The sequence below is a fragment of the Danio rerio genome, chromosome 4 (assembly GCF_052040795.2).
Source record: "Danio rerio strain M-AB ecotype USA chromosome 4, GRCz13ab, whole genome shotgun sequence".
Taxonomy (NCBI): Eukaryota; Metazoa; Chordata; class Actinopteri; order Cypriniformes; family Danionidae; genus Danio; species Danio rerio.
This window is the reverse complement of record NC_141024.2, coordinates 32,510,848-32,520,067: the sequence shown is the minus strand read 5'-3', so window position 1 is coordinate 32,520,067 and position 9,220 is coordinate 32,510,848. Positions and strand designations below refer to the sequence as shown.

The following is a 9,220-nucleotide window of genomic DNA, read 5'->3' as shown; positions in this document are numbered from 1 at the left end:
CTCATTTGTGCGCCCATAGGCGTTCTGGTCTAAAAAGGAAGGCGTTCTGAGGCGGACCGCTGGTGCGTTGCTGTTTTGAGAAACCATAATAGATTTTTCATTAGACCAAAACTAACCCGGTCTAAACTCCGGCGCAGAGTTGCGCCTCGCTTACGCACTGCTTAATACGCACAAGAGAGCAATAGGCAAATATCTTTACATTTGAAAAAATGTAAATATTAAGAATATATATTATAATAATATAACTTTAAACAATCCTGCTCAAGACACTTGTTGCGCACTGTATATGTAAGGCAAGACAATAAAGAAATAAAAATAATATATTTGTGAAAAGAAGCCATCTAATAAGCAGTACGAATGTATAACGTTATCTGTTTAATTTGAAATTAACGGTCGCTTGCAATGGCTTTCAGAAAAGCTTCGTGTTCAATGACAATAAAATATTTTGACATAAATCAATATTTTACATCAAATTACTTATATTTGTGTGAGGTAGACCTGTATTTTGAGTGATTATGTATATCCAGCCGATTGTTATTGCAGAATAATACCCAATCTTAGACAACAACATTCGCGTCGCGAATATATAAAATTTGTATATATATTTTGGCAACTTAAATTCTAAATGCTTAAATGGTCCTTCATGCCCTAGTATATGTCCTAATGGTGTTGCTGTGCCCTTTCTGATATTGTATTGTGGATACATTTTATATTCTGATAGATAAGGTGACCAAAAACACTGTTGCTTTATGTTTTTAAGGACCTCATTCTTTCACAATGGCCAAAACCATGTGCATCTGATGTTAAAATAGTCAAAAGAGGATTCATTAAACTTTCATGTCATCTTCATATTCTTTTTAAAATCTTTGATAGCACTGAAGTTTCCATGTTGCACTCTTATCATATTTCCTATCTAAGGTTTACCTAAAACTGTTTATAGCTACTCTAAATTCAGATGCTTGCTTGGCATATAAACCTACAGTTATTTCCTTTTATGATGCAACAAATGCCTTTTATGTGCCTAATATTAAAAGATTGCAAGCTGTTTTGGGTACATTATAACTAAAATTAAATCATTGGTCTGGTCAGAATGTTGGATTAGAGACATCAGTTTTTTTAATTTCTTAAATTTCCAGATTGCACCAAAATGGTAACAGACACCATGTGCATATGCTGATTCAGTATAGATGTTTAGAAATTTCCTTTGCCTAAAAGGTAGGCTTTAGTTATTGCTTTACATTCAGTCAATTGAGCAGAGCAAGGGTGTTCACAATGCTGTACTACAATTGGATTGAATTCTTTACCTTCTTTTTGAACTACAGCATAACTCACATGCTTTTATAAATCATCTCTGAAGCAACAACAGTCCACAAAGTAATCAAGTTCTGCATTAGATATTTGGTGTGACTCTAGGGGCTCTATTTTGACGGTCCATGCGTAGAGCACAAAATGCAGGGCGCAAACACTTTCAGGGCGTGTCAGAATGCATTTTTGCTGATTTAAGGACGGAAAATCTGCTTTGCGCCGTGGCCTATGGTCTAAAAGGGTTGAGTTTATTTTCTTAATGAGTTATAGGTGTGTTTTGAGAATAAACCAATCAGTCTCATCTCCCATTTCGTTTAAAGCCAGCTGCGTCGCGCCATAAGCGCATTTGCTATTTACATGACGTAAAGTAAGGGTAGGTGGAAAAACACTCTGGTTACTAAAGTAACCATCGTTCCCCGAGGAGGGGAATGGAAATGCTATTGGTGGATTTGAACTATAAATCCATGAATGGGAGGTTTCGGTTCAGAAAGCCAATTGTCTGAAAGAGTATGGAACGGGCCAATGAAATGCCAATGAATTGGCAGCGTAAACTTGTGCACGTGTGCTTCATTGCCAATTATCTCCGCATATAAGCACAGGTGGAGCAAGCACACGCTATCCTTTTAAGCTGAAGAGACTTGAACTAACAGCTAAGAGACAGTCATTATGGCGATGATAAATAGCATTTACGGGTTACTTTAGTAACCAGAGCGTTGGAATAGCGTGGGGAATGTAGGAAAGTGGTTTTTCCCTCCCCGAGTTCAGGATTCGCTTGAAAGTAGACGCAGGAAACTTAGCTTTATCGAGAAATCAAAGTTTAATAAACGAAGGATCAGATCAACAATGCTGAGCCCAGGAATACTGAAGAGACACCATGAAAAGGCAAACTGGGCGCTCCAGTATTGCCGTACAATTCATAAAACAACAGTTTTTATTCTTGGTTGTCTCCTCCCCACTCTCGATGAGCCTCCAATCCATTATTCGCCTTCCCATCATCAGATCTCATCTCAACCAGTTAGAATCTGCCAGTAGCCTGCAAACACACACACACACAAAACACACATGCACCCCTACACAGACTGAGATACGGCTGATTCCTTGCAGGTGTTAAACCACATCCTGTACCAAAGCACAGCTGTCCATGAGCTCAGATCTCTCGTCTTACTTCTGTGGAAAAACCCCGTTTCTCTAGAAGCGAAGCTTAAGCGATAGGCTCACATTTCAAACAAAGCAATAGGCTCATATTTCAAACAAAGCATTTCATCAGTAAAGAAAATAGTAAAACTTAATATCAATATCAAACATAAAACATCAAAAATATGAAAAACTTAATATCAATTCTGAACATGCATAAAACATTAAAAAATATGATTCCCTCAAAAATATAATTCCCTCAATTCCCTCTCTTGATCTCGAAAGAGATCACACTATATCCAATAGTTCCTCCACTTCCTCCATCACGTCATCCCCCTCCGCTGCAGCAAGGAGGGGCATCTGATAAGGAGGTGGGTTTTCCTTCTTTTCAATTGCAGTTATTATCAGCCTATTTATCAAACTTCTGATACAGGGAATACAGCAACACCCACATGTCACCAAAATTCCTAGGAAAATACCCATTGATGTTAACATAGCAATAATCACCCCTTTCCATTCCCCAAACATATCAGACATCCATTTAGACACAGCATTTTCTATCCCTGAGCTAGCTTTCAGTTCATTTGACAATTCTTTTAGTCCCTCCAGAGCCCTGGATACGGAACCATCAGGGGCAGTGTTGTTTGGTATGACGGTGCAACACGTGTCTTTAAACATAGAACAAACCCCGCCCCTTTCTGATAGTAACATGTCTAAAGCTAGCCGATTTTGAATAGTCATCAGAGAGGTAGCAGCCAATTGTTCTTTTAATCCAGACACAGCATCTCTAGTGAGATTTGACAGCCTTTGTACGTTGTAATGTATGTAATTTATTCTGTCTACATTTTTATTTGGGGTCACGGGGAATAATGCTGCTATTACAGGTATATTTTCGAACCCTGCTGCTACTTGGTCAGCCAATTTATATTCATCTGGAACTCCCCTGGGGATGCCTATTGCGTCTATGTAGGTGGGGCTATTGCGTGTTAAATCGAAATCACTATTTACTGACCTTTTTCGCCTGTTTTTATGCCCATTTATAGCCCTATTTCCTATCACGACCATAGGAACAGCGACTCTTATCATAGCACATACTCCTTCCATGGTGGGTTCTATTCTAGCCAATACCACCTTTTCTCCACACGCGTAATACAAACCCACTCTGCCCCATCCCCCTAGTTTGTCATGGCCTTCCTGAATCATCTGTCCACACCATTCCCTTTTAAACGCTCCCACTAATATTTTGGACGCACTGGAGGTAGTTAAATTGAAACAGGTATAATTACCCTTTCTTCTTTTTAATGCAACTCCCATTGATGACTCATTTCCAGCTGGTGGGTATAGATTACTGAGTGCAGTGCAGTTTTTGGGACTTTTTTCCTTTGTTAGTTTTAGCATACATTTGTACCCCCAATTATCATAATCATGTAATGGAGCGGGTTCAGTATTTAATTGTGGCCTTCCTGCTGCACAAGCTAGGCACCCCTCAAATCCTAATTCTTCGGCTGCGTTTGTCACCCATTCTAACCATAAGTTTGTTTCATGATAGCCTGTCTCCAGCGTCATTAGATCTAGTGGGGTCAGAATGCTATAGTCAGTGCTCTGTATTACTTTCTTCTTGTTTTTGGTTAGGTCTGTGATTATTGGCGCCCCTGTGGGTTTAGGCTTTTTTATGGAGATTTTTATCAATCCCAGTGGGTCTCTTCCTTCTACATCTACCCCTAGAGTGATGTACGTGTCAGTTTCATCATTGCCATTTTTTAGTGATATAATCAGCGTGTTTTTCCAACCTCCCCAACTATGTTGGTATCCCCTAGACAACCTAAGTCGATTTTGGATGTCGTCTGGTCTGGCTGAACGACTACCTCTCAAAATCTTTTTAGTGAATCCTGGGGCTGTATTCCAATTTACATTATGCCAGGTATGACAATGGGGACCATTCGGAGGTCTGGTGGTAGTGGGCCACAAGCACCCATAAACATCATATCCCCTCCATGCCAATTGATCCTTCCCACAATCTATCACTTGACAAAGATCAAACTGCCACATCCCATCCTTTCCCTCTTCCCTTTCTAAGGTAATACTCACCCCTGTTCCCCCCCCTTCTTTTACACTCCGTTTTTCCTTTGTTGTTCCTCCGAATTCCATATGGCAGATTACCCATAGGATTATCACCAACATTACTCCCCAGGCCACCACCATCTTGTTTATATTCATTTTGTTAGGAGAATTACCTGAATGTGGCCCTCTTTAAATACTTTCTCAATTATTTCTTTTACTTTGGTGTAGTCTAATTTGTCTAATCCACACCCTAATTTTGGTATCGCCAATATTTTGTTCTGATCCCTCTTACACTGGTAACACAATTTTTTCAGACTAGTCTCGAGATGCTCGTAGGTGGGTAGGTCCCTACACCACCATTTGGTCACCAAATGGTAAATTTGTCGTGGACCGTGTGTAGTTTTGATACAATCCCCTGGTTGGGCGACTGAAGTGTTCAATTCTTCTACACCGTATTTGTCTCTAATTTGTTTAGCTACCCCAGCTCCCAGTGCATAATCAGCACTTATACAATGTGCAATGGGAATGTGTTCTGGTGTCTGAAGCAAGTCTCCAGTTCGTTGCAAGATTTTAAATACAGGGGTTGCGCTTAGCTGTGTTCTGGGGGCTGGGGCTGTTTCTGTTTGTCCGCTTCTTTCCCCGCCTTCTCCCTCTCTTTCTGGCTCCTCAGTGTCTCCTTCTCCTTCTCCTTCTCCTTCTCCTTCTCTTTCTCCTTCTCCTCCTTCTCCCTCTCTTTGACCTCTCCTGAGGTCAACTCTGACATCCGCCAAAGTCCTGTCTGGAGAAGGACAGAACATACAAGCAGACAAATGATACCATGTTGTGCCTTTACCTGCTAATTGCACACAATGGGATGTCCTAGCCGTGACTCGTAACGGTTCAGACCACCTGGGACTAGACCATTTTCGTTTGTGTTGTTTCAATCTCACCCACAGTGTTGTGTTTTCTGCAGGCCTAGATGCTTCACTCTCTGTTGGCCAATTTTTTCTGCGGAGAAAACATGTTAATCACAGCACATACTTTATCATGATACATTTGCGGTGAGTCAATGTCTCCAGCATGCAAAGGGGCCCATGGGCCCGGGAATTGTCTTCCTGTTGCCAATTCAAATGGAGTAAAACCTGTAGTTCGATTAATAGAACAGCGTACTGACATTAGTGCAATGGGAAGTGCATCTACCCAATTCAATTTGGACTTGTGGCAAATTTTTGCCAGCTTGTTTTTTAGGGTTAAATTAAGGCGTTCTACCTTTCCCTGACTTTGTGGGTGGTATACAGCTCCATACCGGTGTTTTAGACCTAACAATTTTTCTACATCCGCCAGATGTTCATTTTTGAAATGAGTGCCATTGTCTGACCTGATTATACGAGGGAACCCATGCCTTGGAATGTATTGGTTGATCAAACATTTTACCACAGAAACTGCATCTTCCCTAGCGCATGGGAAAGCTTCTGGCCAACCAGTGAATTGGTCTACTAGGACCAGCAAATACCTTTTTCCGTTTACTCTTGTGATCATGTCAGTAAAGTCCATGACTACTGTACACCCTGGACCCCTATCTGTGGGGAAATGCCCTGCAGTGGGTTTGGAGGTTGGCTTGACATTGAACTCTGCACATGTTTGACAAGAGGCTATTACTCCACTTATCATGTGTGGCATAAAAGGGTGCCACCATTGAGACACTCGTTTAGTCATATCCTTCTCGCTGCTGTGAGCCAGAGAGTGGGCCTCTGTCAGGACTTTCCCTGCTAAATTTGCAGGCATAATTGGTCTACCTGTAGGACCGACCCATAGTCCTGTCTGGGAATCTTTTCTTCCTCCCTTTTCTAACCATACTGAAATTTCCTCAGCTGCAGCCAAACTTTGTTCTTTAGATAGAAAACTTGTAGTTAGATGTTCGTCAATTTGATGCAGCTCGTCAACTGCAGTCACAGTCATTTGCAATGGTTTGTACCCTGCCACTGTTTTAGCAGCGGCGTCTGCTGCCTCGTTTCCTAATGAAACAGGATCTTTTCCTTTGGTGTGTGCTGCACATTTAATTATTGCTACCTCTTGTGGCAACATAATTGATTCTAACAAATCAGAGGCTTCTTGTGCGTGCTTTATAGGCTTCCCAGAGGATGTTACAAACCCCACTCTTGCCCAACCAGTTAGTTCAGATGTAGCTGCCCCTACTGCATATGCTGAGTCTGAATAAATATTTACAGTCTTATCTTTGGCCATGTGCAAGGCTCTCACAAGGGCCAATAACTCAGCTCGCTGTGCTGATGGTCTATCTTGCAACACCTGCTGTTCCCTTATTGTATACCCGTCGTCAGTCTGTTCCACGATGGCGTAACTGGCTACAAGTTTGCCTGAATCAGTTTTAAAACAGCAACCATCACAGAACAGAGTTAGCTGTGGTTTAGTTAATGGAATGCTACTTAAACCTGGTCTGATCTGTTCCTCTGCCTCTGCCCTGGGGATGCATTCATGTGGTTCACCCTCTCCTGCATGAGCCATGTTTACCCCTTGGTGTTCATATATGATGTGTGGGGCGGTCAGTATTCTAATTAGCTTGTTCTGTCTCTGTGCAGAAAAAGTGAATGCAGATGAAGTGATGAATGATATAACAGAGTGTGACGTCAGTACATGTAATGGATGTCCCATGACTATGTGCTCAGATTTTTCTATCAATTTAGCCAGGCCAGCAGCATACCTAGCACAAGTGGGCTGTTTTTGCTCTATCTTATCTAGGGGTGCACTTAAATAATGCAAAACCCTTCTTTGTTGGTGTTGTTTTTGATACAACACTCCATTTGTGGTGGAGGCCGTGGTGCTAACGTCCAGAAAGAATGGCAACTCATAATTTGGAGTCTGTAAGGCTGCTGCAGTGGCTAAATCAGCCTTAAGCCCACAGAAAACAGCTTCAGCCTCTTGTGTCCAGTTTAGTCGTGCTCTACTGTTTTTCATCCCAACTTCTTTTGCCAATGCCCTCAATGTTGCAGTTCTTTCTGAGTAATTTGGTACATACTGTCTGCTATACCCTATCAACCCCAGAAATGACATCATGTCTTTTACTACTAGTGGCTTTGGGTGTGACAACACAGTTTGTTTGGTGTCATCAGATAGGGCCGTGCCTGTTTGTCCAATTATTCTTCCAAGGAAGTGCACTGTTGCCCTGCTGATTTGTATTTTTTCTTTGCTCACCTTTAACCCTGCAGTACTTAGTAATGTTAGTACTTTTCGTGTGTCCTGCAGGCAGACCTCGTTGGAGTGTGCTGCCAATAACAAGTCATCAACATACTGGATAACAATGGTACCTTCATGCAAAGTACAGCTGTCCAACAGCTCCCTTAATGCTTGGTTGAACAGACCTGGGCTTAAAATAAACCCTTGTGGTAGTCTGTTGTAAGTATATTGCGCTCCCTGATAGCTAAAAGCAAAAATGTCTTGACATTGTTCTGCCAGGGGCATGCAGAAAAATGCATTAGCCAAGTCTATGCACGTAAAATGAGAATGTTTTGGTGTCAATTTAGACATGATGGTATAGGGGTTGGGGGTGGGTAAGGTAGCAGTCAATACTTTCTCATTGATTAGCCTTAAATCATGCACCATTCTGTATTTTCCAGTTGTCTTTTTCAAAACAGGAAGGATTGGGGTGTTCCAGTCAGACACTGTTCTGCGTAGGACCTCAGCAGCCTCTAACTCTTTTATGGTTTCCCCTATTCCCTCCACAGCTTCTGGTCGAAGTTTATACTGTCGGACGTTTACTATTTCTGTTCTGTCTATCTGAAATAATACTGGTTCTATTGACCATTTACCCACATCCCCAGCTCCCTTAGACCACAGGGACTCTGGCATTTCTTGCAGTAGTCTCTCTGCCCCTTCCCCATCTCCCTCTTGGGTGGTAACTATCCTACGTACCTCAACCATCTGGTATATGACTTCCTCAGTGATATCAATTGTCAACCTATACCCATCTACCTCTTGTGAGTGCTCCCACTCATTGTCTGTCTTTTTCCAATCCCCAGCTTTCTGCATTCGTTTCACCATGGGCCCTAAAGCCTTAGCCTCATGCCCTTCATTCATAAATATTGTCACATGTGGGGTGGAGGTTTCTGTCATCTCAAAATAACCTTCTTGCTCTTCTGTTAATATTATCTCTGCAGCCACACCTTCCCTTGCTACAAACAATTTAGTACACTTGATGCTAGTTGACCTGCCTAGTACTTCTGCGAAACTTTGTTCATAGTCTTCATCCTCACTGGTGTCATACAGTAGTGTACAGTGCCAGGGGTCAGTGGGGGTCTGAAATTTATGCAGTGTGTTTAGCCATGGCTCCCATTTCTTTATTACCTTCTGCAATTTGGTTTTGTCAGTTAATTTTAACCAATAACATCTTGCTTTGACTGTTTTATCTGCTTGGAGGACCCATTGACCTCTCACCGTTGTGGTCACTGGTGTTGAGCAGTTAGTTGTCAAACCATTGGGAAAAATGATTATCAGTCCTTCTGGATGACATAGAATTTTTACTCCTAATTTTACCAATAAATCTCTACCCAGTAACGCAGAGGGGACATTTGCAGAGCACAAGAACGAATGGAGCAACGTCTGCCCTGCCACCTGGACCCGGAGTGGTTTGGTTAATGGCCATTTTTCAGTTTCCCCAGAGAACCCTCTCACTTCTTCACTTTGTGTAGACAGTGAGTCCTTCTCCATCATTTGTCTTTGTATAGTG

The 9,220-nt window shown here is 41.9% G+C and overlaps 1 protein-coding gene and 1 long non-coding RNA gene across 4 annotated transcripts in view; one reads left to right on the top strand and one right to left on the bottom strand.

The window, feature by feature from the left end:
- Nucleotides 1-9,220, top strand: part of LOC148680249 (uncharacterized) — a 174,714-nt gene that overhangs the window by 78,345 nt on the left and 87,149 nt on the right. The window lies entirely within an intron of this gene.
- LOC148680253 (uncharacterized) lies at nt 4,787-7,473 on the bottom strand. The gene is made up of 2 exons (XR_015942111.1): nt 5,430-7,473; nt 4,787-5,278 (listed from the first exon to the last, which is right to left on the bottom strand). It is a non-coding gene; the product is annotated as an uncharacterized LOC148680253 (long non-coding RNA).